The following is a 27,210-nucleotide window of genomic DNA, read 5'->3' as shown; positions in this document are numbered from 1 at the left end:
GAATAGCTGGGATTACAGGTGTGCGCCACCATGCCTGGTTAATTTTTGTATTTTTAGTAGAGACAGAGTTTCACTGTGTTAGCCAGGCTGGTCTTGAACTCTTGACCTCAGGTGATCCACCCGTCTCAGCCTCCCAAAGTGCTGGGATTACAGGCATGAGCCACTGCGCCTGGTGCAAGTGACTTTAACAGCACTTTTGCAAAATGCGAGTGATAATGCATTCCGATGGTTATAGATGAAGGTTAAGTAATTTAGCTGAGTTCAAACAGGCAGTAAATGGTAGAGCTGTGATTGGAACACAGACCATCTAGTGCCACAGTCCAGCCTTTTAGCTACAATGCCCTGCTTAGTTGTGGCTGGTCAGCTCTCTGTGGGTCCAGCAAGGGCTAACCTAAGAGAACACACCAGCAAAAGGGCTATGACAGCGCAGTGTCTTAAAGGTGGCTCTACACAAAGTCACAAATTAGTTACAGTAACTCATTGCTTTGTATTCCTCTCACGTGTTCTGTGAGATTCCACAATTTCTCCTGCCTTCAGTTGCATTGCTTGGTGTATGATACATAGTCAATCTTTTTATCCATATCTCAGGAACAAAATGTAACACAAATTTACTTGTGAGTATCTTCCTGTATTCGGTTTTACAAAGCACTTGCATGTTGCTTTGTCAGGAAACAGCAGTTCTTTCTCCAAAGAGAAAAGTTGTTTCACTAATATTAACCTCATTCCCTATAGCTCAGTATCCTTGCCTTTCTTTCTACATAATCACTTTTTATCCAAATGCTGAGTCACTATATGCTTTTTTGAAGACATTTTAAATAGCACTCAATTCTGTACACGCAGCACCAACACTGCACCTAACTCAGTTGAAGTTAGGACAATATGAACAGCTATGTTTAATTTATCAAATTTGGAAGCAATGATGATTCCATTAAGATGAAAAAAAATCATGTTTTAGGATTAGTTAAATGTAGTAGCAAATGGTGGTAATGATTAAAATTCTTACAACTGCAAGTGACAAAAAACAGACTAACTTAAGCAAAAGGGCTGCATTAAGCTAGGAAACTTCAAAAGTCCCTATATTATTCCAGCTTCAGGTATGGCTGGATTCAGGACTCCAGAATATAACCAGGACTCAGTTTCCTGCCATTTCTCTTTCTTTTCCGCATGGTTGGTGTCAGTGGCAGGTTTCACACGCTGGCAAGCTGGAGCCAGCAGCTCCAGCTCCAGCTCTAGGACCCCTGGAGTTGAGCCGAGCGAAAATAAGGAAGAGAGGCTTTGTCCCAGACATTTTAGCCTGAGTCTCAATGCCTCTTATTGGCTCCAACAGATCACATGCCCAGCCCTGAGCCAATCAATGTGGCCACATCCAGGACAGTTACTACTGCCCCCGTCCCCTGCCGAGGAGACCGGCTGGAAACCCGAGGGCTGTTGGGTCTTCCCCGGGAGATGGGGAGAGAGGATGCGGGGCAGCTGGCAACACGTACGTGCCTTACGGGTGGTCTGTGGGGACTTAGGAGGGCTTAGCACCCAGAGCATTAGCCCAGGGCCTGACCCCGGGTGGCCTCTCCTGGCCGCAGGCTGCTTGGCAGGGCTGGAGGGGAGGAGACCCACAGTTCCGGGCCTGAGTCACCTCCCTCCTGGCCGGGCTTAGGCGGCACTGACTCAGCGCCTGCGTGAGCTGGATGCTGCCTGGAAAGCTAATCAGCCTCCGAGGCGAGTCATGCCTCCTGTGACGTGGGCTTGTGCCGTGAGTGGGCGGGAATGAATGAAGAAGCGTGGGCTCACCATGGTTCCTAGAACGTTGATGAAGTGACGGGAGAGGGAGGCGGAAGTGAAGAGCAGCCCTTGGAAAAGGCTGCCAGCCCAGGCTGCGGTGCTGTCTGCAGGCCCGTGCAGCCTGGTCCGGGGTGGGCTCTCTGCCCCCGGCCCGTGCAGCCTGTTCCCGGGGTGGGCACACAGCTGCCACCGCCCCAAACCCCAGCACCGGGGAGCGCCCCAGGGCTCTGCTGTGGTCTGCCCCCCGGCTAGCAGGCCCTCCTCCGGTTCTTCCCTGTGTTTCAAACCTAAGTTCCATGAGGCAGGACGGGGTTGGTGGGGGCAGGCGGGAGGGCCTGGGATTGGAAGGTTGGCTAGCTCCACCTCCTGCCCTCCCCACCGCACCCTAAACTTAGTCTTGACAAACGGATCTCTGTGCCTTTAGGGGAGAGGAGAGGAGAAGAAATGGTGGTAAAGAAAGAAAGGCAAGGGGAGCTGTGCAGAACCACTCTAAAGCTGGAGCGTTCAATGCGGAGGACCTGCTCTGTGCCAGGCCCCCAACTGGGAGGTGTGGACAATGTTCCTGCCTTCCGGGTGCTCAGAGTCTAGTCTGGAGACAATAAGAAAAATGGTTAATCACCATGGAATGCGCTAGCGCCTTAGCCCGAAGCAGGGGTCTGGTTGTTGAGGTTTGTTGAAGGAAAATGCCTGTAAGGGCTGGGGGCTGGGCGCGGTGGCTCACGCCTGTAATCCCAGCACTTGGCAGGCCGAGGTGGGCGGATCATGAGGTCAGGAGTTTGAGACCAGCCTGACCAACATGGTGAAACCCCGTCTCTCCTAAAAATACAAAAATTAGCCAGGGCATGGTGGCATGTGCCTGTAGTCCCAGCTACCCGGGAGGCTGAGGCAGGAGAATCGCTTGAACCCAGGAGGCGGAGGTTGCAGTGAGCTGAGATTGTACCACTGCACTCCAGCCTGGGTGACAGCGTGAAACTCTGTCTCAAAAAAAAAAAAGGCCCGAAGGGTCAACATGTGCAGAAGTTACAGGGGCGCATAGCCCTTTCTAGAAACCTTAAGATGTTTAAGGGTAACACAGGGTATTGGGGGAAGCAGGAGAAGAGGCCTGACCCTGAAGTGTCCTCTGTGCTCAACAAAAACAGGAGTTCTAAAAGAACCGGATTTTCCTTTCACCCCACCTCAGTCCTTTCTGCAAACATTTGCCCTGTGTCACAGGGCAAGCCAGCCCCTGTTCAGTTGCATGAAATCAAGACCCAGACGCTGCAGAACTGAAGTGGGACAGGACTGACCACCAGTTGGCAAAAGGCTGAAGAGGGTAGTCCAGAAAGGGGCTGTCTCTAAAGGCTAAAAATACAAGGGTGAGACCAACTGAAGTGTGGCAGTTTCCTTGACATTGGCATTTTGGTTTTGTTCTCCTTTTTTTAAGATAAGAGTTATATAGCTCAGTAACATCAGTATTTTGGAATTAGGATAGGAAGAAAGTCGCATCACAAGGGAGCCCCATGGAGAGGAATGAGCACAGAATTTGGAGTCAGAAGAGTGGAAGGCCTGGGCTTGGGGCCTGGCTGCACCGTGCCAGCTGGATGGTTCTGGGAAAACTGCCCAAATCTCTGCTCCACAGTCCCCACATCTGTCAGTAGGGATCACATCTGCCTCACCGGATCAGCTGAGACAAGGCACGTGTGTAAAAGGCTGTACAAATGTTAGTTACTATAAGGTTGTCTCAAAAAAAATAAAACCCACAGCAAAGAGCATCCCAAGGCAGGCTCATTTTACTTCAGTTACCATTTGGCACCAAGCAGATCAGGGGACTTACTAGATGACACAGCAAGTCAGTGGCAGAGCCAAGGAGTGCACTCATCCAAGTTACTGATTCCGATGTTGTCAGCAAAACCAGCTGAAACCCATCTTCACACTGCAGTTCAGAGGGTGTCCTCAGGAAGCGCCTCTCTGCAAAGCATGTTCAAGGTGGTTCCCAGTGGCCTGCCAAATGGTCAGCAAGGTATAACTGGATGACGCTCCCAGGAAGCAGAGTGAAAAGAGACAAGGAGTAGGAAACTAATATCCAGAGTTGGCCATTTGTCCCAAGGACCAGAGTGGAGACTGCATTTCTAAGTGCTTCCTCTGTCCACAGCCCTCCTCCCCGATACCTTTTAAAAACAGATTTGCTGGCTGGGCACAGTGGCTCATGCCTGTAATCCCAGCACTTTGGGAGGCTGAGGCAGGTGAATTGCCTGAGCTCAGGAGTTCGAGACCAACCTGGGCAAAACCCTATCTTTACCAAAAAATACAAAAAGCTAGCCGGGCCTTATGGTGCATACCTGTGGTTCCAGCTATTGGGAAGGCTGAGGTGGGAGGATCACTTGAGCCTTGGAGGCGGAGGTTGGAATGAGCTGAGATCACACCACTGCACTCCAACCTGAGTGACAGACTGAGACCCCCATCTCACAAAAACAAAACACAGATTTGTTGGCTGGGCATAGTGGCACATGCCTGTAATCCCAGCACTTTGGGAGGCCGAAGTGGAAGGATCACTTGAGTCCAGGAGTTTGAGACCAGCCCAGGCAACACAGCAAGACTTTGTGTTCCCTTTAAAAAAAAAAAAATTAGCCGGGTTTGGTGGCATACACCTGTAGTCCTAGCTACTCTGGAGGCTGGGGTTCGAGGATCTCTTCCTCCCAGGAGCTCGAGGCTGCAGTGAACTGATGATACCTCTGTACTCTGGCCTGGGCAACAGAGTGAGACCCTGTCTCAAAAAAACAAAAACAAACAAACAAACAAAAACCACATTTGTTGAAATATAATTCACATACAATAAAAATACATCGTTTTGCCGGGTGTGGTGGCTCACGCCTGTAATCCCAGCACTTTGGGAGGCCGAGGCGGGCGGATCACGAGGTCAGGAGATCGAGACCATCCTGGCTAACACAGTGAAACCCCATCTCTACTAAAAATGCAAAAAATTAGCCGGGCATGGTGGTGTGCGCCTGTAGTCCCAGCTACTCAGGAGGCTGAGGCAGGAGAATTGCTTGAACCAGGGAAGGGAAGCTTGCAGTGAGCCGAGATCGCGCCACTGCACTCCAGCCTGGGCAACAAAGCAAGACTCCATCTCAAAAAAACAAAAAAACAAAACAAACAAAAAATATATCATTTTAAAATGTACAATTCATGGTGATGTGCATCTGAAGTCCCAGCTACTTAGAAAGCTGAGATGAGAGGATCACTGTGAGTCAATGCAACCGCTTTGCTTTATAAATTACCCAGTCTCGGGTATTTCTTCATAACGGAGTGAGAATGGACTAATGCATCCTCCCACCTCGGCCTCCCGAAGTGTTGGGATTACAGGCATGAGCCACTGTACCCGGCTGTTTACACTCTCTTGATGGTGTCCTTTAAAGCACAAAAATTGGTGGGAAGCAGTGGCTGATGCCTATAATCCCAGCACTTTGGGAGGCCCAGATGGGAGGATTGCTTGAGGGTAGCTTGGGCAACATAGCGAGACCTCCATCTCTACAAAATTTTTAAAATTAGCTGGGTGTGGTTGTACATGCCTGTAGTCCCAGGTACTCGGGAAGTCAAGGCTGGAGGATCACTGCAGCCTTGAGTACGGGAGGTTGAGACTGCAGTGAGTTGTGATCGCACCACTGCACCCCAGTCTGACCAAAAGAATGAGACCCTGTCTAAGAATGGCGTGAACCTGGGAGGCGGAGCTTGCAGTGAGCTGAGATCCGGCCACTGCACTCCAGCCTGGGAGACAGAGCGAGACTCCGTCTCAAAAAAAAAAAAAAAAAAAAAAAAAGAATGAGACCCTGTCTGAAAAAAAAAAAAAAAGGCCGGGCAGGGTGGCTCACGCCTGTAATCCCAGCACTTTGGGAGGCTGAGGTGGGTGGATCACGAGATCAGGAGATTAAGACCATCCTGGCTAACACAGTGAAACCCCATCTCTACAAAAAATACAAAAAATGAGCTGGGCGTGGTGGTGGGCGCCTGTAGTCCCAGCTACACGGGAGGATGAGGCAGGAGAATGGCGTGAACCCAGGAGGCGGAGCTTGCAGTGAGCCGAGATAGCACCACTGTATTCCAGCCTGGGCGAAAGAGTGAGACTCTGTCTCAAAAAAAAAAAAAAAAGACAAAAAGCGGAAAAAAAAAGCACAAAAGTTTTAAAATCATTATTAAGTCTAATTTATCTATTATTTTTTCTACTGTTGCTTGTGCTTTTGGTGTCAATCTAAGAAGTCTTTGCCATACCCAAGGTTTACTGCTGCATTTTCTTCTAAGAGTGTTATAGTTTAAGTTCTTACAGTTAGGTCTGTGATCCATTTTGAGTTAATTTTCTTTTTTTTTTTTTTTTTTTTTTGAGATGGGGTTTTGCTCTTGTTGCCTAGGCTGGAGTGCAATGGCATGATCTCAGCTCACTGCAACCTCTGGCTCCTGAGTTCAAGTGATTCTCCTGTCTCAGCCTCCCGAATAGCTGGGATGACAGGGTGCATGCCACCACGCCTGGCTAATTTTGTATTTTTAGTAGAGATGGAGTTTCACTGTGTTGGCCAGACTGGTCTCAAACTCCTGACCTCACGTGATCCACCTGGCTTGGCCTCCCAATGTGCTGGGATTACAGGCATGCACCTCCATGCCCAGCTAATTTTGTAATTTTAGTAGAGACGGGCTTTTACCATGTTGGTCAGGCTGGTCTTGAACTCCCAACCTCAGGTGATCCACCTGCCTCGGCCTCCCAAAGTGCTGGGATTACAAGTGTGAGCTGTAGTGCCAGGGTGCTTTTTTTTGTTTTTTTTTATGGCATGTGGATATCTGGCTCTTCCATATTCATTCCCCCAATGAATTGTCTTGGCATCTTTGTAAAAAAAAAAAAAAAAATCACATAGCTCCTTTTTAAAGAAAGTAGACCAGGCCAGGTACGGAGGCTCACGCCTGTAATCCCAGCACTTTGGGAGGCCGAGGTGGGTGGTTCACTTGAGATTAGGAGTTCGAGACCAACCTGGCCAACATGGCGAAACCCTGTCTCTACTATATAAAAAATAGCCGGGCGTGGTGTCAGGTGCCTGTACTCCCTGCTATGTGGGAGGCTGAGGCAGGAGAATTACTTGAACCCCGGAGGTGGAGGTTGAAGTGAGCAGAGATCATGCCATTGCACTCTAACCTGGGCAGCAACAGTGAAACTCTGTCTCATAAATAAAAATAAATCAGTAAATAGACCATAAGCAGCTTGTGCAGCTCTTACAATTTCTGGCAAGTGAAACCAAGCCTTGGACACAGGCACTTCAGACCAGTGCCTATAGCCTGAGGTGACTGGTGCTTAATGTGGATTCCTAATACTTGATGGAGGGAAAAAAAAAAATCTGATTCTGTCTCAGACATCACGGGAGCGTGGCGCCCACAGGGAAGGCGGATGACCTAGCTTGATCTGGTTCTTCCCACCTGCTACAGAAACCCTTAGCACCTCACTGGATCTGCAAGGCCTTTAGAATCAAGTAGCAGAGCTTTCTCTTCCTCAGGGCTCCACTCAAAGCTGGTAGCTTTTTTTTTTTTTTGAGGCAGAGTCTCACTCTATTGCCCAGGCTGGAGCGCAGTGGCATGATCTCAGGTCATTGCAAGCTCCGCCTCCCGGGTTCACGCTATTCTCCTGCCTCAGCCTCCCGAGTAGCTGGGACTACAGGTACCCACCACCACGCCTAGCTAATCTTTTGTATTTTTAGTAGAGACGGGGTTTCACCATGTTAAACAGGATGGTCTCGATCTCCTGACCTCATGACCCGCCCACCTCAGCCTCCCAAAGTGCTGGGATTACAGGCATGAGCCACCGCGCCCGGCCAAAGCTGGTAGCTTTTAGGTCATCTAGTAAATGGGTTGGAACAGCAAATAGTATATAATGACTCCCAAATGCAAAGAGACACATGAAGTATCACTTCTCTCTCTCTCTCTCTCTTTTTAATTGTAAGAAATGGGATCTTACTATATGCCCAGGCTGGAGTACAGTGTGATTCACAGGCGTGATCATAGCACACTGAGGCCTTGAATTCCTGGGCTGGTGCCCAGGTGTGTGCCACTGCACCTGGCTAATCACAGCTCTTTTGTGGTAGTGGGTATAAACTGTTCTTTACTGTTTTTTTTTGGAGACAGTCTTGCTCTGTCATCCAAGCTGGAGTGCAGTGGCATGATCAGGATTCACTGCAGCCTCGACCTCCCAGGCTCAAACAGTCCTCCTTACCTCAGCCCTCTGAGTAACTGGGACCACAGGCATGCACCACCATGCCCAGCTAATTTTTTATTTTGTTTTTAGAGACAAGGTCTTACTATGTTGCCCAGGCTGGTCTTGAACTGCCAGGCTCAAGTGATCCTCTCGACTCAGCCTCCCAAAGATTTGGAATTACAGGCGTGAGCCACCACATCCCGCCTGTTCTTTTTTTTTTTTTTTTTTTTTGAGACGGAGTCTCACTCTGTAGCCCAGGCTGGAGTGCAGTGGCGTGATCTTGGCTCACTGCCATCTCCACCTCCAGGTTCACACCATTCTCCTGCCTCAGCCTCCCAAGTAGCTGGGACTATAGGTGCCGCCACCATGCCCGGCTAATTTTTTGTATTTTTTTAGTAGAGACGGGGTTTCACTAAGTTAGCCAGGATGGTCTTGATCTCTTGACCTCGTGATCCACCCACCTCGGCCTCCCAAAGTGCTGGGATTACAGACGTGAGCCACCGTGCCTGGCAAAAAAGTGTTCTTTACTTTGTAGAATAAAACAGGACGTGTTCAGAACACTGGACCCCAAAACCTTTACTGAGAAATTGGGCCTTTGTGTTTTCATGACATTTCTGTCACATTTAGGATACCTGTACTTTTCTGCTCCCCAGGCCCTAGGAGCATAATGTTGTCAGTGGAGTGGAATAGCATTGTGTCTTGTGTAACGAGGATGTGTCTAAAGTCTGAGATTTGGAGAATTGGCAGAAGAATTAATGGAGTCCCGAGGCAAGATGGTAAAGGTGTGTTGATGACCCTGATGCATGAAAGCAGGGTGTCTGACCTCTTCTTCTTGAAATAGAAAAATAGAATTTGTCAGCTCAGTAACTGTATACCAGGTGTGGGAGACTGTGTTTATTTTCTCCAGCAATGAGAACATATCTGAAACAGCAGCTGCAGTTGGCGTTATCACATAATTAAGTTTATGGTAATTCACTGTCATTCTCTCAGAGACCCATCTGCCGTCTTCACTGGCCAAACTGAAGAATGAAGGGGAAATGTGATAAAATCACCACCCCAGAATCTTTCTAGGCCGTGATGATATTATTAATCTCTTCAGTTGCCCAGGAGTTTCAGTGTTGCTTTTGGTTTATGTGTTAGGCTGTTTTTATGTTGCTATTAAGGAATAGCTGAGACTGGGTAATTTATAAAGAAAAGAGGTTTAATTGGCTCATGGTTCTGCAGGGTGTATGAGAAGTATGTTGCTGATATCTGCTTGGTTTCTGCTGAGGCCTCAGAAAGCTTGCAATCATGGCAGAAGGTGAAGGGGGAGCAGGCACATCACATGGCAAGAGTGGGAGCAAGAGAGAGGGAGGTCCCAGACTTTTTTTTTTTTTTTTGGAGACAGAGTCACACTCTGTCGCCCAGGCTGGAGTGCAGTGATGCGATCTCGACTCACTGCAACCTCCGCCTCCTGGGTTCATGTGATTCTCCTGCCTTAGCCTCCCGAGTAGCTGGGACTACAGGTGTGTGTCATCACACCCAGCTAATTTTTTGTATTTTAATAGAGATGGGGTTGCACCATGTTGCCCAGGGTGGTCTTGAACTCTTGAGCTCAGGCAATCTGCTGACCTCGTCTTCCCAAAATGCTAGTATTACAGGTGTGAGCCACCGCACCTAGCCAAGGTCCCAGACTGTTAAACAACCAGCTCTCATGTGAGGTTACTGAGTGAGAAGTCACTCATTATCAAGGGGATGCTGCTAAACCATTCACAAGGGATCTGCCGCCATGATTGAATCACCTCCCACCAGGCCCCACCTCCAAGATTGGGAATCACATTTCAGCATGAAATTTAGAGGGGCAGACTTCCAAACCATATCAGTTTATCCATTTGGTAAGGAGGGATTTCCATTTGACTTTTCTCATCATCATGTCTCTTACACTGCCAATCCAAGAACCAGTACAGTAATTGCTGCTAGTGGCTGGGGCGATCTATTCCGGGGATATAATTAGGGACATGGAAATAAATAGCTTTGGAGATCGATATGACCTATTGTGAAGTCATTCCTATCAAACAAACTCTATTTATTTTTATTTTATTTTATTTTTTGAGACAGGCCCAGGCTGGAGTGCAATGGTGTGAGCACCACTCACTGCAGCCTTGGGGTCCCGGGCTCAAGTGATCCTCCCACTTCAGCCTCTGGAGTGGCTAGGACCACAGGCTCACAGCACCACTCATGGCTAATTAAAAACATTTTTTTTTTTTTTTTTGTGGAGACAAGGTCTCGCTCTGTTGCCCAGGCTGGTCTCAAACTCCTGGGCTCAAGTGATCCTCTTGCCTCAGCCTCCCAAAGTGCTGGGATTACAGGTATGAGCGACTGCACCCAGCCCAAACTCCATGTATTATTTGATTTGCCTTTTTTTTGAGACAGAGTCTTGCTCTGTTGCCCAATCTGGAGTGCAGTGGCACAAGCTCTTCTCACTGCAGCCTCCACTTCCGAGGTTCAAGCAATTCTCCTGCCTCAGCCTCCCACGTAACTGGGATTACAGGTGCCTGCCACCACACTTGGCTAATTTTTGTATTTTTAGTAGAGATAGGGGGTTACACCATGTTGGCCAGGCTGGTCTTGAACTCCTGACTTCAAGTGATCAGCCCACCTTGGACTCCCAAAGTGCTGAGATTACAGGCATGAGCCACTGCACCTGGTCCAAACTCCATTTATTATTTGATCCATCATAAACACTACTCTGGAAGCCGGGCACGGTGGCTCAAGCCTGTAATCCCAGCACTTTGGGAGGCCGAGACGGGCGGATCACGAGGTCAGGAGATCGAGACCATCCTGGCTAACACAGTGAAACCCCGTCTCTACTAAAAAATACAAAAAACTAGCCGGGCGAGGTGGCGGGCGTCTGTAGTCCCAGCTACTTGGGAGGCTAAGGCAGGAGAATGGCGTGAACCCAGGAGGCGGAGCTTGCAGTGAGCTGAGATCCGGCCACTGCACTCCAGCCTGGGTGACAGAGCAAGACTCCGTCTCAAAAAAAAAAAAGAATTAAAAATAAAAATAAAATAAAATAAAAAAATAAACACTACTCTGATTAGTAGATCCCAGTAGACTTCTGGATTCCCAGGAACTAATTGTTCGCCCAGATCTGTTGTCCAGTTATCACCCAAAGGTCTGGTATTGCCAGGCGTGGTGGCTCACGCCTGTAATCCCAGCACTTTGGGAGGCCGAGGCGGGCGGATCACTTGAGGTCAGCAGTTCGAGACCAGCCTGGCCAACATGGTGAAACCCCATCTCTACTAAAATACAAAAATTAGCCGGGCGTGGTAGCTCACACCTGTAATCCCAACTACTCGGTAGGCTGAGGCAGGAGAATGGCTTGAACCTGGGAGGCGGAGGTTGCAGTAGGCCAAGATGGTGGTATTGTACTCCAGCCTGGGCGACAGAGCGAGACTCGATCTCAAAAAAAAAACAAAATTACCATACTATTCAGCCATCCCACTTCCAAGTATATATTTAAAGAAAATGAAACCAATATCTCAAAGAGACATCGGCACGCCCATGTTTATTGCAGCATTGTTTGCAATAGCCAAGTTATGTAATCAACGAAAGTGTCTATCAATGGATGAATGGATAAAGAAAATGTGGTATTTATACACAATGGAATGCTATTCAGCCTTAAAAAAAAAAAAAAAAAAAGGGAAATCCTGTCATTTGCAACAACATGGATGAAACTGGAGGACATTATGCTAAGTGAAATAAATCAGGTTCTGAAAAACAAATACTGCCTGTTCTCATTTATATGTGGAAGCTAAAACAATCAAACTCATAGCAACAGAGAGCAGAAGCTGAGGGTGGGGGGAATGGGGAGATGTTAGCCAAAGAGTACAATGTTTCAGTTAGACAGGAAGAATAAATGATAAGCATTTGAGGTGATAGATATGTTAATTAGCTTGATTCAATCACTCCACATTATATATATATATAAAATATCACTTTGTACTGCATAAATATATACAATTATAATTCGTCAATATTCAATTAAAAAGAAAAAGGCAAGGCTGATCCTGAAGGGATTGCAGACTGTCAGCTTAATCACACCTCTTGTAGCTGAGCAGTGAGTCCTTTCTCAAAGGGGAATCTGAAAGGCACAGTTGCCATGTCAGCCACAGGGAGGTTCAGATAAATTAGTCGCAACCTGGTCTCATTCCAAAGTTAGTAGCTCTTTCCACCCACTTGGAAGGCCTGGATGGGACACTAAGAGGCAGTAGGAAGGTATTGGAGGCAGCATGCAAGGATAGGAGAGGAAGGACTGACAGCCCAACACAAGACGACTTTACGATGCGGCTGTGGCTCTTGCCTGCCAGCTTTGCACCTGCTATTGTGTGGAGGAATCAGGGCTATCAGCCCTCATTCCGCTTTCTTCATCAACACAAAGGGCTAATGACACATTTCAAAGGTTTGGGTAAATGTGCAAAGACTCTGGTAACAGCATGTTCCTGGCTTTGCAAAGGGATGTTTTGGGGCCAGCGTGGAGCATCCTCCTTTGCCATATGACCCTGGCTTTGAATTCACCTCATGCCCCTACACATTGAGCAGGGTGCAAGCAAGATAGTCCAGGCCATTTCCACCGGCCAGGCACTTGGCTTCAGAGCTTTACAGTTGATGTCACCAAAACCCCTGGACAAGGCCACCACCACCTGCAAACTCCCCCTGAAAGGAGAACATTTGACCTGCTCTCCTCCAAGCCATCTGGCTCTTGACCTGTTTTTCAGTTCTGCCCAGCCCTTTTCTGAAGATCAAGCCTAATTACAACAGTAAACCCTTTTTCCTGCCATCATGTGCCTCCCCCCACTCACCATCCCCTCCCTGGAGCACCCCAAGGGCTGAGTGTGTCTCTCGGCCTCCCCCAGCACTGCTGTCTACCTGTCCTATAGTTCCCAGGACATGGCTGCTGTCTGCATGTTTCTAAGGCTCAGCGGGCTCACTGTATCAGATACCACTTGTTCCCCTCATTCCCACCTTCCTTTTCCAACACATTCCCACCAAATAGCAGGAGTAGTCTTGTTAAAATATACATTTCATAGGCCGGGCGCAGTGGCTCACGTCTGTAATCCCAGCACTTTGGGAGACCGAGGCGGGTGGATCACCTGAGGTCAGGAGTTTGAGACCAGCCTGGCCAACATGGAGAAACCCCGTCTTTTTTTTTTTTTTGAGACAGAGTCTCGCTCTGTCGCCCAGGCTGGAGTGCAGTGGCGCGATCTCCACTCACTGCAAGCTCCGCCTCCCAGGTTCACGCCATTCTCCTGCCTCAGCCTCCCATGTAGCTGGGACTACAGGTGCCCGCCACCGCGCCCGGCTAATTTTTGTATTTTTTTTTTAGTAGAGACAGGGTTTCACCGTGTTAGCCAGGATGGTCTCGATCTCCTGACCTCGTGATCCGCCCGTCTCGGCCTCCCAAAGTGCTGGGATTACAGGCGTGAGCCACCGCGCCCGGCCAGAAACCCTGTCTTTACTAAAAATACAAAATTAGCCAGGTGTGGTGGTGCATGCCTGTAATCCCATTTACTTGGGAGGTTGAGGCAGGAGAATCACTTGAACCCAGAAGGTGAAGGTTGCGGTGAGCTCAGATTGCGCCATTGCACTCCAGCCTAGGTGACAAGTGAAACTCTGTCTCAAAAATAAATAAATAAAATAAAATATATATTTCACCATGCTACTCCACTGTTGAAAATACTTTAGTGACTAGGCACAGTGGCTCATGCCTGTAATCCCAGCACACTGGGAGGCCAAGGCAGGTGGATCAAGGTGTTCGAGATCAGCCTGAGCGATGTGGTGAAACCCTATCTCTACAAAAAAAACTACAAAAATTAGCTGGGCATGGTGGCACACACCTGTAGTCCCAGCTACTAGGGGCGGGGAAGAGGGGTGGGACTGAGGCAGGAGAATCACTTGAACCTGGGAGGCAGACGTTGGAGTGAGCCAAGATTGTGCCACTGCACTCCATCCCGGGCAACAGAGAGAGACCCCATCTTAAACAACACAAAAAACAAAAAACATTTTAGTGGCTCCCAGTTGCTTTCAAAATAAATAACCCCTTAACAGAGTGTAGTAAACATTGCATTTTTTTTTTTTTTTTTTGGTTGCTCAGAAGTTGATCCCCCGGAAAACCAAGACTTTGAGAAATTCTCTGGGAAGGGAAATACCAGTGCTCTGAACAGCCCCTGGTGGGAGCTGCTGGTGGAAATGGCAGCAGCTGAAGTGGGCTTCCTCATTTCACTGGGGATGTGTAGAGCCTGCAGTGATAGAAACCAAGTTGCAGCACTTACTTAATTTCTGGAGGAGAGCGAATGTGGTTATTGTAATAGGCAGGGCCACTGGAGTTACCCAGATGGTCTGATCTGCAGAGACTGATTTGGCTAATTGACCGTGGAGCCTGTAGAACGAAAACATATGAACAACTCATCCACTAAGTTGCTACTTGATGTGTGTATGTGAAAAACTTCAGGCTTGGTCAACAGAGGTCTGACTTTAGCCACCGTGATTGAGAGCCCAGTCTCTCACCCGATTTCCAAGCCTGAGTCAGTCCCTGTTCCAGAGATCCTGGAAGAAGTGAAAGCTGGATACCTGTAAGAAAGGACCCTGCAGTTCCACAAGTACGAGCTGGGAATCTGCCTCCAGCCTTCCCCAGGGGCATCTGAGACCATCTACCAGGGAACTATACACAATGAAAAGATTAATACCAGACCTTTGATTTTTGTTTCCTCTTTTTTGAGAGGGAGTCTTGCTCTGTTGCCCAGGGTAGAGTGCAGTGGTGCTATCGCGGCTCACTGCAACCTCTGCCTTCTGGGTTCAATCAATTCTCCTGCCTCAGCTTCCTGAGTAGCTGGGATTACAAGTACCCACCACCACGCCCAGCTAATTTTTGTATTTTTAGTAGAGACAGGGTTTCACCATGGCCAGGCTGGTCTCAAACTCCTGACCTCAGGTGACCCTCCCACCTCAGCCTCCCAAAGTGCTGGGATTATAGATGTGAGCCACCACGCCCGGCCTAGTATGGTAATTCTATATTTAGTTTTTGGAGGAACCTTGCCTCAGCTCTTAAACTGGGATCACACTCCTCTTGGGGTGGCTCCCAGTCACTGACTAGACAGAGCTGTGGTACAGGGCCCAGCCATTTCTGCCTAATGTTGGGCTGCTTTCCTCTGAAGCTTCCCACTGGGCTGGCACTTTGCTTGGAAGGAGAAATGGCCAGATGTGCGATTATATACTGATTCATGGGCTGTAGTCCATGGTTTGGCGGGTGGTCAGGGACTTGGAAGAAAGAAGATTGGAAAATTGGTGGCAAAGACATTTGGGAAAGAGGTATGTGGATAGACTGCTCGGAGTGGGCCAAAGATGTGAAGATATTTGCGTCCCATGTGAATGCTTCTTAAAGGGTGCCCTCAGCAGAGGAGAATTTTAATAATCAAGTGGATAGGATGAACCATTCTGTGGATACCAGTCAGCCCCTTTCCCCAGCTACCCCGTCATTCTCCAGCGGGCTCATGAACAAAGTGACCACGGTGGCAGGGACGGAGGTTAAGCATGGGCTCAGCAACATGGGCTTCCACTCACCAAGGTCGACCCGGCTATGGCCACCTCTCAGTGCCCAATCTGCCAGCAGCCAAGACCTACATGGAGCCCCCACCAGGGCGCCATTCCCCAGTGTGGTTGGCCAGCTACGTGGTGGCAGGTTGATTACACTGGACCACTTCCATCATAGATGGGGTAGTGTTTTGTCCTTATTGGAACACACACTTACTCTGAATAAGGACTTGCCCACCCTGCACGCAATGCTTCTGCCAGAACTAGAGTGTGTGGGCTTGTGGAATGTCTTGCCCACCATTATGGTATTCCACACAGTGTTGCTTCTGACCAAGGAACCCACTTGATGGTCAAAGAAGTATGGCAGTGGGTCTACTTGGGTGGAACCCACTTCCTTGGGTCCAGGAATCAAGGGGTAGAAATGGGAGTGGCACCACTCACCATTACCCCAGTGGACCCACTAGCAAACTTTTTGCTTCCTGTTCCCTGGTGACATTATGTCCTGCTAGCCTGGAGGTCTTAGTTCCAGAGAAAGGAATGCTTCTACTAGGAGACATAACAGTGATTCCATTGAACTGCAAGTTGAGACCAATGCCCAGCCACTTGGGGCTCCTCATGCCTCTGAGTCAACAGACTAAGATTGTAGTTATGGTGTTGGTTGGGGTGATTGATTAAGAATGCCAAGGAAACTGGATGCCTGCTCCACGGTGGAGGTAAGGAAGAGTATGTCTGGAAAATACAGATTTTTTTAGTGCATCTCTTAGTATTACCACGCCCTGTGATTAAGGTCAGTGGGGAAACTATAATAACCCAATCCAGGCGGGACCGTGAATGACCCAGATCCTTCAGGAATGAAGGTTAGGGTCACCCCATGATATGGTTTGACTCTGTGTCCCCACTCAAATCTCATCTCGAATTGTATTTCACATGTGTCAAGGAAGGAAGGTGATTGGATCATGGGGCGGTTCCCCCACTCTGTTCTCACTAATAGTGAGTTCTTGCGAGATCTGATGGTTTTATAAGTGTTTGACAGTTCCTCCTTCACATGCTTTCTCTCTCCTGCCACCTTGTGAGGAAGGTGCCTGCCTCTGCCTCTGCCATGATTGGTTTCCTGAGGCCTCCCCAGCTGTGAGGAACTGAAAGTCAATTAAACCTCTTTCCTTTATAAATTACCCAGTCTCAGGGAAGTTCTTTATAGTGGTGTGAAAATGGACTAACACACCCTGTCAGGTAAAGAACCATGACCAATGCTGGGTGCGGTGGCTCACGCCTGTAATCCCGGCACTTTGGGAGGCCGAGGTGGGTGGATCACAAGGTCAAGAGATCGAGACCATCCTGGCTAACACGGTGAAACCCCATCTCTATTTTTTTTTTTTTTTTTGAGACGGAGTCTCGCTCTGTCGCCCAGGCTGGAGTGCAGTGGCCAGATCTCAGCTCACTGCAAGCTCCGCCTCCCGGGTTCACGCCATTCTCCTGCCTCAGCCTCCCGAGTAGCTGGGACTACAGGCGCCCGCCACCTCGCCGGGCTAGTTTTTTGTATATTTTTTAGTAGAGATGGGGTTTCACCGTGTTAGCCAGGATGGTCTTGATCTCCTGACCTCGTGATCCGCCCATCTCGGCCTCCCAAAGTGCTGCGATTACAGGCTTGAGCCACCGCGCCCGGCCCCCATCTCTATTAAAAATACAAAAAATTAGCCGGTGTGTGGTGGCTCACGCCTGTAATCCTAGCACTTTGGGAGGCCAAGGCGGGTAGATCACAAGGTCAGGAGATCGAGACCATCCTGGCTAACACAGTGAAACCTCATCTCTACTAAAAATTCAAAAAATTAGCTGGGGGTGGTGGCAGGTGCCTGTAGTCCCAGCTGCTCAGGAGGCTGAGGCAGGAGAATGGCGTGAACCCAGGAGGTGGAGCTTGCAGTGAGCCGAGATCGCGCCACTGCACTCCAGCCTGGGTGACAGAGCGAGACTCAAAAAAACAAAACAAAAAACCGTGACCAGCTGAGATGCTTTCTGAAGGCCAAACGTATAAGGAATGGGTAGTAGAAGGAAGTTATCAATACCATCTACGACCACATGGTTAGAGAAACAAGGACTGTAATCATCATGAGTATTTCCTATCTATTTTGTTAAGAAAATGTTTGTGTGTATATGCACATATATTAAGCAAATTTGTTTTCTTTTGTTTTATTCTTTTATCATGTAACATAAGTTTTATTGACTTTATGTTAGTATTTAAAATTTTTTTTCAATGATCAAAAAGTTGAAATGAGGCCGGACGCAGCAGCTTACACCTGTAATCCCAGCACTTTGGGAGGTGGGTGGATCACCTGAGGTCAGGAGTTCGAGACTAGCCTGGCCAAGATGATGAAACCCCATCTCTACTAAGAATACAAAAATTAGGCTGGGCGAGGTGGCTCACGCCTGTAATCCCAGCACTTTGGGAGGCTGAGGCAGGTGGATCACAAGGTCAATAGATCAAGACCATCCTGGCCAATGTGGTGAAACCCCGTCTCTACTAAAAATACAAAAATTACCTGGGTGTGGTGGTGTGCACCTGTAGTCCCATCTACTCAGGAGGCCGAGGCAGGAGAATCATTTGAACCTGGGAGGCGGAGGTTGCAATGAGCCAAGATCACACCACTGCACTCCAGCCTGGGCAAAAGAGCGAAACTCTATCTCAAAAAAAAAAAAAAAAAAAATTGGCCAGGCGCAGTGGCTAACACCTGTAATCCCAGCACTTTGGGAGACTGAAGCAGGTGGATCACCTGAAGTCAGTAGTTCGAGACCAGCCTGGCCAACATGGTGAAACCCTGTCTTTACTAAAAATACAAAAATTAGCCAGGCATGGTGGCAGGCACCTGTAATCCAGTTACTCCAGAGGCTGAGGCAGGAGAATCACTTGAACCTGGAAGGCGGAGGCTGCAGTGAGCCAAGTTCGCACCACTGCATTCCAGCCTGGGTGACAGAGTGAGATTCCGTCTCAAAAAAAAAAAAAAAAAAAAACAAACAGTTGAAACGTATGGAGGGTTTTTTGATTTGTTTTTGTTTTTGACACACGGCCTCACTCAGTTGCCCAGCTTGCAGTGCAGTGGCACGATCATGACTCATTGCAGCCCTGAACTCCTGGGCCCAAGGGATTCTCCTGCCTTAGCGTCTTAAGTAGCTGGGACTACAGGCACATACCACCATGCCTGGCTAATTTTTTAATTATTCTGTTGTAGAGATGGGGGTCTTACTATATTGCTCAGGCTGGTCTTGAACTCCTTGGCTCCAGTGAGCTTTCTGCCTCAGCCTCCCAGAGTGATGGGATTACAGGCATGAGCCACCAAGCCCAGCCTAAGAAGTGTTAATTTTACATCATACTATTCAAGTTATGGAATAATGAATAAACATCACTCAAGAACTTTACCTCCTCTTCTGGGGGATCGGTTTAGTGTGTTTTCAGTTGTGCACAGGGTAATTGTTTCATTTAGGCAGAATTATCACCTTGTTACTGTCTTTACTTTGGGAGATTAAGTATGGTTTAAGGAGATGTGTGTGGATGCCAAGTTGACAAGGAATGGACTTGCCATGGGTAATATTAGGTGTCAACTTGACTGGATTGAGGGATGCCTAGTTGGCTGGTGAAACATTGTTGCTGGGTGTGCCTGTGAGGGTGTTTTCAGAGGAGATTTTTTTTTTTTTTTCTTTTGAGACAGAGTCTCCCTCTGTTGCCAGGCTGGAGTGCAATGGCATGATCTTGGCTCACTGCAACCTTTGCCTCCTGGATTCAAGTGATTCTCATGTCTCAACCTCCCAAGTAGCTGGGATTACAGGTGCCTGCTACCATGCCTGGCTAGTTTTTGTATTTTTAGTAAAAATAGGGTTTCACCATGTTGATCAGGCTGGTCTTGAACTCCTGATCCCAGGTGATCCAACCCCCTCGGCCTCCCAAAGTGCTGGATTACAGGCATGAGCCATGGCGTCCAGCCCAGAGGAGATTGATGTGTACTTCAGTGGACTGAGAGAGGAAGACCCGCCCTCAGTGTGGGTGTGCACCATCCAATCTGCTGCCCACCCCCAACCCCATCCCACCCCTAGGACAAAGTAGGCAGAAGAATGGGGATACTCAGCTCATGCTCTCCCTCCCTCGCTCCCTCCTGGAGCTGGCTGCCTCTGACTCCTCCTGCCCTTGGAAAACAGAAAACAAGACTCCAGGTTCTTCAGCTTTTGGAATCTGGAACTTGCACCAGCAGCCTCATGGGGGCTCTCAGGCCTTTGGTCTCAGACTGGAGGCTGCACTGTTGGCTTGGCTGGTTCCGAGTCTTTTAAATTTGGACCGAGCCTCACTACTGACTTCTCTGGTTCTCCAGCTTGCAGACAGCCCGTTGTGGGACTTTGCCTCTGTGATTGCGTGGCCCAGTTCCCTCTAATAAATCCCCTTTCATATATATCTTATTGCCTCTGTTCCTCTGGAGAAACCCTGACTAATACAGACACTTATGTTAACTCCATAACTTGGCTGTTGTGAGTAATGCTGCAATAAACATGGGATACAGATATCGTCTTGAGATACTGATTTCATTTTCTTTGGATATAGACTCAGAAGTGGGATCGCTGAATAACATGGTAGTTCTATTTTTGGTTTTTGGAGAAGCCGTGTCTCAGCTTCTGAGCTGGGATCACACGCTTCTTGGGGTGGTTCCCAGCCACCAACTAGGCAGGGCTGTGGTGCCAGGGCCCAGCCGCTTCTGCCTAACATTGGACTGCCTTGCTCTGGGGCTTCCCACTGGGCTGGCAGAGCCCTTGTCAGGTCAGCATCACAATCTCTGGACCCCTTCCCGATGTGCTTCCCTTCTTCCTTGGCTAGCGCTCACCCCACAGACACATTTGGTGCTCCTCTCTCCACCCCAGCATCTGCTCCCAGAAAACCCAACCTGTGGCACTTCACTTCTTCATCTGTTAAATGAGATGAGAAAGAAAAGCAACTTTTCAGCCGAGCACGGTGGCTCACACCTGTAATCCCAGCACTTTGGGAAGCTGAGGCGGGTGGATCATTTGAGGTCAGGAGTTTGAGACCAGCCTAGCCAATGTGATGAAACCCCATCTCTACTAAAAATACAAACAATTAGCCAGGCATTGGCTGGGCGCAGTGGCTCATGTCTGTAATCCCAACACTTTGGGAGGCCAAGGCGGGTGGATTACCTGAGGTCAGGAGTTCGAGACCAGCCTGGCCAACATGGTGAAACCCTGTACTAAAAATACAAAAATTAGCCAGGCGTGGTGGCGCACGCCTGTAATCTCAACTACTTGGGAGGCTGAGGCAGGAGAATGGCTGAACCCAGAAGGAAGAGGTTGCAGTGAGCCGAGATTGCGACACTGTACTCCAGTCTGGGCAACAGAGCCAAATAAATAAATAAAAACCACACAATTAGCCGGGCATGGTGGTGGGTGCCTGTAGTACCAGCTTACATGGGAGGCTGGGGCAGGAGAATCACTTGAACCCGGGAAGCAGAAGTTGCAGTGAGGTGAGATCATGCCACTGCATTCCAACCTGGGCAACAGAGTGAGACCCTGTTTCCAAAAAAAAAAAAAGAAAAGAAAAGCAACTTTTTATCCTTTTTTCTTTAAAAACTTGCGCCTCTCCTTGGTTCTCTGGAGCACTTCCCAGTGTTTTCCGAGCTGTGAGCTCTCTTTAAATTATCAGGCCCAGAAAGGGATGGAAATGTGACAGCAGTCATGTCTCACTCCCCCTCCAGCTAAGTAATCAGCTCTGGAAGCCACTTGCTGTGTGGGCTCTAGACTGACTGATGCCAAGTAGCCATAAAACACCATACGCTGGACACTGTAACTCACTCCCTATAGCTCAACAGTGTACAGCCAGTCACTAATCAGTGTTATTTCTGTAAACCAGAAAGCATCCTTGGAAACTCAACTCTGTAATCACCCCCTCTCCTGATTAATCCCCTTTAAAAACTCAAGCCTCTCTTTTGAGCACTTCTCAGTGTTTTCCAGGCTATAGTCCTCAACCGTGGCCCAAATCACTCTCTATATTAATTTTGCCTCAGTTTCCTTATCTGGATTGACAGAGGATAACAAAATACTTAGTTGTTGGCCAGGTGTGGTGGTTCATGCCTGTAATCCCAGCACTTTGGGAGGTCGAGGTGGGCAGATCACTTGAGGCTAGGAGTTCAAGACCAGCCTGACCAACATGATGAAACCCTGTCTGTACTAAAAATACAAAAATGAGCCGGGTGTGTTGGTGCACACTAGTAATCCCAGCTACTTGGGAGGCTGAGGCAGGAGAATTGCTTGAACCCAGGAGGCAGAGGTTACAGTGAGCTGAGATGGCTCCACAGCACTCCAGCCTGGGCAACAGAGTAAGACTCTGTTTCAAAAGAAAAATAATAATTAGTTATTTCAAGAATTACACAATGATAACAACTTGAACGTCTCCTCCTGTATCAGTGGGCTGATTTTCCATTTGCCCCTTCAAATTCACTTTTCTCCCTTTCCACCCTGCCCTGGGCCACAAGAGGTTGACCCTCAAGAACAGCATCTACAGACAGAGGTCAGAGGGCAAGAGGAGAGTGAGGTCAGATTATTTACTCCTTTGGACTGCTCCCTGCTAGGTTACTGCTGATTGGCCCCCTCACTTTTTTTTTTTTTTTTTTTTTTTTTGAGACAGAGTCTCGCTGTGTCGCCCAGGCAGGAGTGCAGTGGCCGGATCTCAGCTCACTGCAAGCTCCGCCTCCCGGGTTTTTACGCCATTCTCCTGCCTCAGCCTCCCGAGTAGCTGGGACTACAGGCGCCCACCACCTCGCCCAGCTAGTTTTTTGTATTTTTTTTAGTAGACACGGGGTTTCACCGTGTTAGCCAGGATGGTCTCGAACTCCTGACCTCGTGATCCGCCCGTCTCGGCCTCCCAAAGTGCTGGGATTACAGGCTTGAGCCACCGCGCCCGGCCGGCCCCCTCACTTTTTTTTTTTTTTTTTTTTTTTGTTGAGACAGAGTCTCGCTTTGTCACCCAGGCTGGAGTGCAGTGGCCGGATCTCAGCTCACTGCAAGCTCCGCCTCCCGGGTTTGCGCCATTCTCCTGCCTCAGCCTCCCGAGTAGCTGGGACTACAGGCGCCCGCCACCTCGCCCGGCTAGTTTTTTGTATTTTTTTTTTTTTAGTAGAGACGGGGTTTCACCGTATTAGCCAGGATGGTCTCGATCTCCTAACCTCGTGATCCGCCCGTCTCGGCCTCCCAAAGTGCTGGGATTACAGGCTTGAGCCACCGCGCCCGGCCCCCTCACTTTTTAAAAAATTTTTATTTTTTGAGACGGCAACTGAGTCTTGCTCTATTGCCCAGGCTGGAGTGCAGTGGCACAATCTTGGCTCATTGGAACCTCTGCCTCCCGAGTTCAAGAGATTCTTGTGCCTCAGCCTCCCAAGAAGCTGGGATTATAGGCGACAGCCACCATGCCTGGCTAATTTTTGTATTTTTTTTTTAACTTTTTTCTTTTTTTGAGTAGGAGTTTCACTTTTGTTACCCAGGCTGGAGTGCAATGGCACAATCTCGGCTCACGCAACTTCCGCCTCCCAAGTTCAAGTGATTCTCCTGCCTCAGCCTCCTGAGTAGCTAGGATTACAGGCGTGTGCCACCGCACCTGACTAATTTTGTATTTTTAATAGAGACAGGGTTTCTCCATGTTGGTCAGGCTGGTCTCGAACTCCCGACCTCAGGTGGTCCGCCCGCCTCAACCTCCCAAAGTGCTGGGATTACAGGCGTGAGCCACCGCGCCGGGCTCCCTTGCTTTTTGACTGTTCTTTTTGGGTTCTGCTCACTTCTCCCCTTCCCTCAGCCCCCAGGCCTGGGAATGGCAGTGGCTCTCTGCTATTCACAGCCCCAGCGGGCTGGCCAGCATTCCTTGTTGGTTTCCCTTAGCTATGCCCAAACCCTGGCAAATAGGCCCTTTACTAAACTCTCCTGCATTTCCCCATTTGAGCTTGTTCTGTTTCCTTCCGACAACCAGATGGATCCCATCAATGAGGATACTTTCAACTGCTGCAAGTGTTCTCAACCGATGTGGTTTGGATTTCTGTCCCTGCCCAAATATCATGTCAAATTGTAATCCCCAATGTTGGAGGATTGCACCCCAGCCTGGGCAACAAAAGCAAAACTCCATCTCAAAAAGAAAAGAAAAGAAAAGAAAAGAAAAGAAAAAAAGGTATGTGGCACCTTCCCCTTCACTTGTTTCCTCTTGTTCCTGCCATGTAAGATGACCCTGCTTCCTTTCCACCTTCCAACATGATTTTTAAGTTTCCTGAGACTTCCCCAGCCACACTTCCTGCACAGCCTGCAGAGCCGTGAGCCAATTAAACCTCTTTGCTTTATAAGTTACCCAGTCTCAAGGAGTTCTTTATAGCAGTGTAAGAACCGACTAATACACCAGTGTCATGTCCAGGCACAACAAAGTTCAAAGGGGGCAAAAGAGACAATCTCTTCTTGTATCTTCTTTGCAAGAACAAGGAAATCTTTACCAAATGCCTCTCACCACAACACTCCTCTCCTTTACTGTCACTGGTAAGAATAAATCACGTGCTGCTTTAGCCTCAGGTTCCCAGAAAACGGAGTCTGAGACAAAGGGGATGTGTTGGTATTTTACTGGGAAGTGCGATCCTAGGAACCAGGAAGGAGGGTAGAGGAGCAAAGCAGGGAAGCAGATAGTAAAAAGCAATGATTTCCAGTTGGCCAGGGCTAAAAGTGTTTGATTGCTCTAACCTACGGGACTGCTGGGAAGCTACATGAAATATGCCTCAGGATGGTATGTCCTGGGGGATTTTGGGGAAAGCATCTATCCATGGCTTCCACCCTACACTGGTCAAAGGTTCCTCTAAGGAGCGTTAACTCTCCCTGCACTTCTGTTCATGCGAGGGCACTCCGTGGATTCCCAGATTCTAAGATGTAGCAGCAACAGAGAAGACCCAAGACAGAGGGTAAAAGGCACACAGCACTGTGAGGTCACAGCTATATCTGCACCTGTACCTGGACTTGGTCAGGGACTGTGCCAGAGCAGGTCGATGGATGAACTATGAGCTAGGTGTGGTGAAGAGGACCTGAAGAGATGCACACGGGTGTCCAGTAGACATGCTCACCCCGAAAACAGTCACCAGCAAGAGGAATGAGATGACTGTTGATTCACTGGTTTAAAGTAATCATTTGTAGTAGAATGGGTGTTGAGAATGCTACCTGAACTCTTCAAAGAGGATGTCCTTAACTCCCTCTCTAAAAGACCCCTTCACCCCCACTCTCATCACCCTATTCATTTCCTCAGTGACACTTACAACAGTCAGTAATCAGCCTGTGTAGCTGGCATTGTGGATTGCCTTGCTCAGTGTTCACTCCTCCCAACTTCACTCCTAGCATTCAAAGGCCAGAGAGATCACACCCACCTTTCTCTGCTTCCCTTGCTGCTCAGTCTTGGTTTAAACTCCTCTAACCAGGCTCGGTCATTTTGGTAGTGCAGATAATGGCAGGGATGGCCTAACTCCAGAGCCATGATCTTGTAACTACCTAAATCCCTTTGTGATTAAGTTACATGGATTTGTCTGGATTTGAACCCTGAAAAGGACACCTCGTTCACTTATTAGCTTGCTTGTCATTATTTGTCTCTTCCCACTTTAGTTTAAGCTCCCTAATACCAGGCACTTGCTCGTTTTTCTTCACTGTATCCACAGAGCCTAGTACAGTGCCTGCTATGTAGTATATGCTGTGTAATGATTTGTCTGATGGATGGATGAGTGAATGAAGATGGGAGGACTGTGGCATGTGGAAGAGGAGGAGATACTGGACAGTAATGCTCATTTTCCCAAACTGTAAACTTTGGAATGCCCAAGAGCTCAGTCCTCACAACACCTTTATTCACACTTACTCCCTAGGTAAGCTCATCCAGTCTGTTTAAATTTATATCTCTGTGAGCTTTTGAAATTGCTAAACAAAAAATAAAATAAATTTAAAAATTTATATCTTCAGGCACGACTTTTCCCCTGAACTTTTTTTTTTTTGAGACAGAGCCTCGCTCTGTCGCCTAGGCTGGAGTGCAATGGCGCGATCTTGGCTCACGGCAACCTCCGTCTCCCAGGTTCAAACGATTCTCCTGACTCAGCCTCTTGAGTGGCTGGGATTACAGGCATGCACCACCACGCCCGGCTAAAACTTCTGACTCTTATATCCAACTACTAACCACCACTTCCCTTAGGAAGTGAATAGGCATCTTAAATGTAGCATGTCTAAAGGAGAACTTTTTTTTTTTTTTGAGATGGAGTCTCACTCTGTTGCCCAGGCTGGAGTGCAGTGGTGCGATCTCAGCTCACTGCAAGCTCTGCCTCCCGGGTTCATGCCATTCTCCTGCCTCAGCCCCCTGAGTAGCTGGGACTACAGGCGCTTATCACCACACCCGGCTAGTTTTTTGTATTTTTTTTAGTAGAGACAAGGTTTCACTGTGTTAGCCAGGATGGTCTCGATCTCCTGACCTAGTGATCCACCCGCCTTGGCCTCCCAAAGTGGTGGGATTACAGGTGTGAGCCACTGTGTCTGGCCTAAAACGGAACTTTTTTGTTGTTGTTGAGACAGAGTCTTGCTCTGTTGCCCAGGCTGGAATGCAGTGGCACCTTTCTGGCTCACTGCAACCTCTGCCTCCTAGAGGTGGTTCTCATGCCTCAGCTACCCAAGAAAGAGGGAGGAGGTCCCAGACTTTCTTCTTTTTTTTTTTTTTTTTTTTTTTTTTTTTTTTTTTTTTTTTTTTTTGAGACGGAGTCTCGCTGTGTCACCCAGGCTGGAGTGCAGTGGCCGGATCTCGGCTCACTGCAAGCTCCGCCTCCCGGGTCTACGCCATTCTCCTACCTCAGCCTCCGAGTAGCTGGGACTACAGGCGCCCGCCACCACGCCCGGCTAGTTTTTTGTAATTTTAGTAGAGACGGGGTTTCACCATGTTAGCCAGGATGGTCTCGATCTCCTGACTTCGTGATCCACCCGCCTCGGCCTCCCAAAGTACTGGGATTACAGGCTTGAGCCACCGCGCCCGGCCTCTTCTTTTTTTTTTAAGAGACAGAGTCTCACTCTGTTGCCCAGGCTGGAGTGCAGTGGTGCGATCTCGGCTCACTGCAAGCTCTGCCTCCCGGGTTCATGCCATTCTTCTGCCTCAGCCTCTGGAGTGGCTGGACTACAGGCGCACACTGCTACATCTGGCAAATTTTTTGTATTTTAGTAGACACAGGTTTCACCGTGTTGCCTAGGCTGGTCTGGAATTCCTGAGCTCAGGCAATCCACCCACCTCGGCCTCCCAAAATGCTAGGATTACAGGTGTGAGCCACTGTGCCCAGTTGAGAGACATTCTTGAACTTCCTAGGAGGGCCTGGACAAATTGAGCCCCCATTGCCCACAGCAGCAAACTTGGCAACGTACCCTTATCCTGGCTTTTCCTTCTTCCCTGACTCACTCTGTTCCCTGACACCTGCTCCTTAAAATCACATCTAAAATAAACTACTGCACACAAGTCCTTATTTCAAGCACTGCTTTTAGAGAAAACCAAATTAAGGAAATTAGTACCAGGAGTGACAGTAGAAAGAAGGGGACCTCCCCCACAACTCCATCCAATTGAGTTTCTGGAATATATCAATTACCAGTCAGACGCC

At 48.6% G+C, this 27,210-nt stretch overlaps 1 long non-coding RNA gene across 1 annotated transcript; it reads left to right on the top strand.

Annotated features, from left to right (window-relative positions):
* The first annotated feature begins 1,402 nt into the window (after positions 1 to 1,402).
* Positions 1,403 to 25,528, top strand: LOC135965418 (uncharacterized). Its single transcript, XR_010578334.2, has 3 exons — positions 1,403 to 1,480; positions 8,635 to 8,763; positions 23,550 to 25,528. It is a non-coding gene; the product is annotated as an uncharacterized lncRNA (long non-coding RNA).
* The last annotated feature ends 1,682 nt before the right edge of the window (positions 25,529 to 27,210 follow it).

This window comes from Macaca fascicularis, chromosome 10, assembly GCF_037993035.2.
Source record: "Macaca fascicularis isolate 582-1 chromosome 10, T2T-MFA8v1.1".
NCBI lineage: Eukaryota > Metazoa > Chordata > Mammalia > Primates > Cercopithecidae > Macaca > Macaca fascicularis.
Note: the sequence above shows the minus strand (reverse complement) of the source record. Positions and strands in the feature narration are given on the sequence as shown.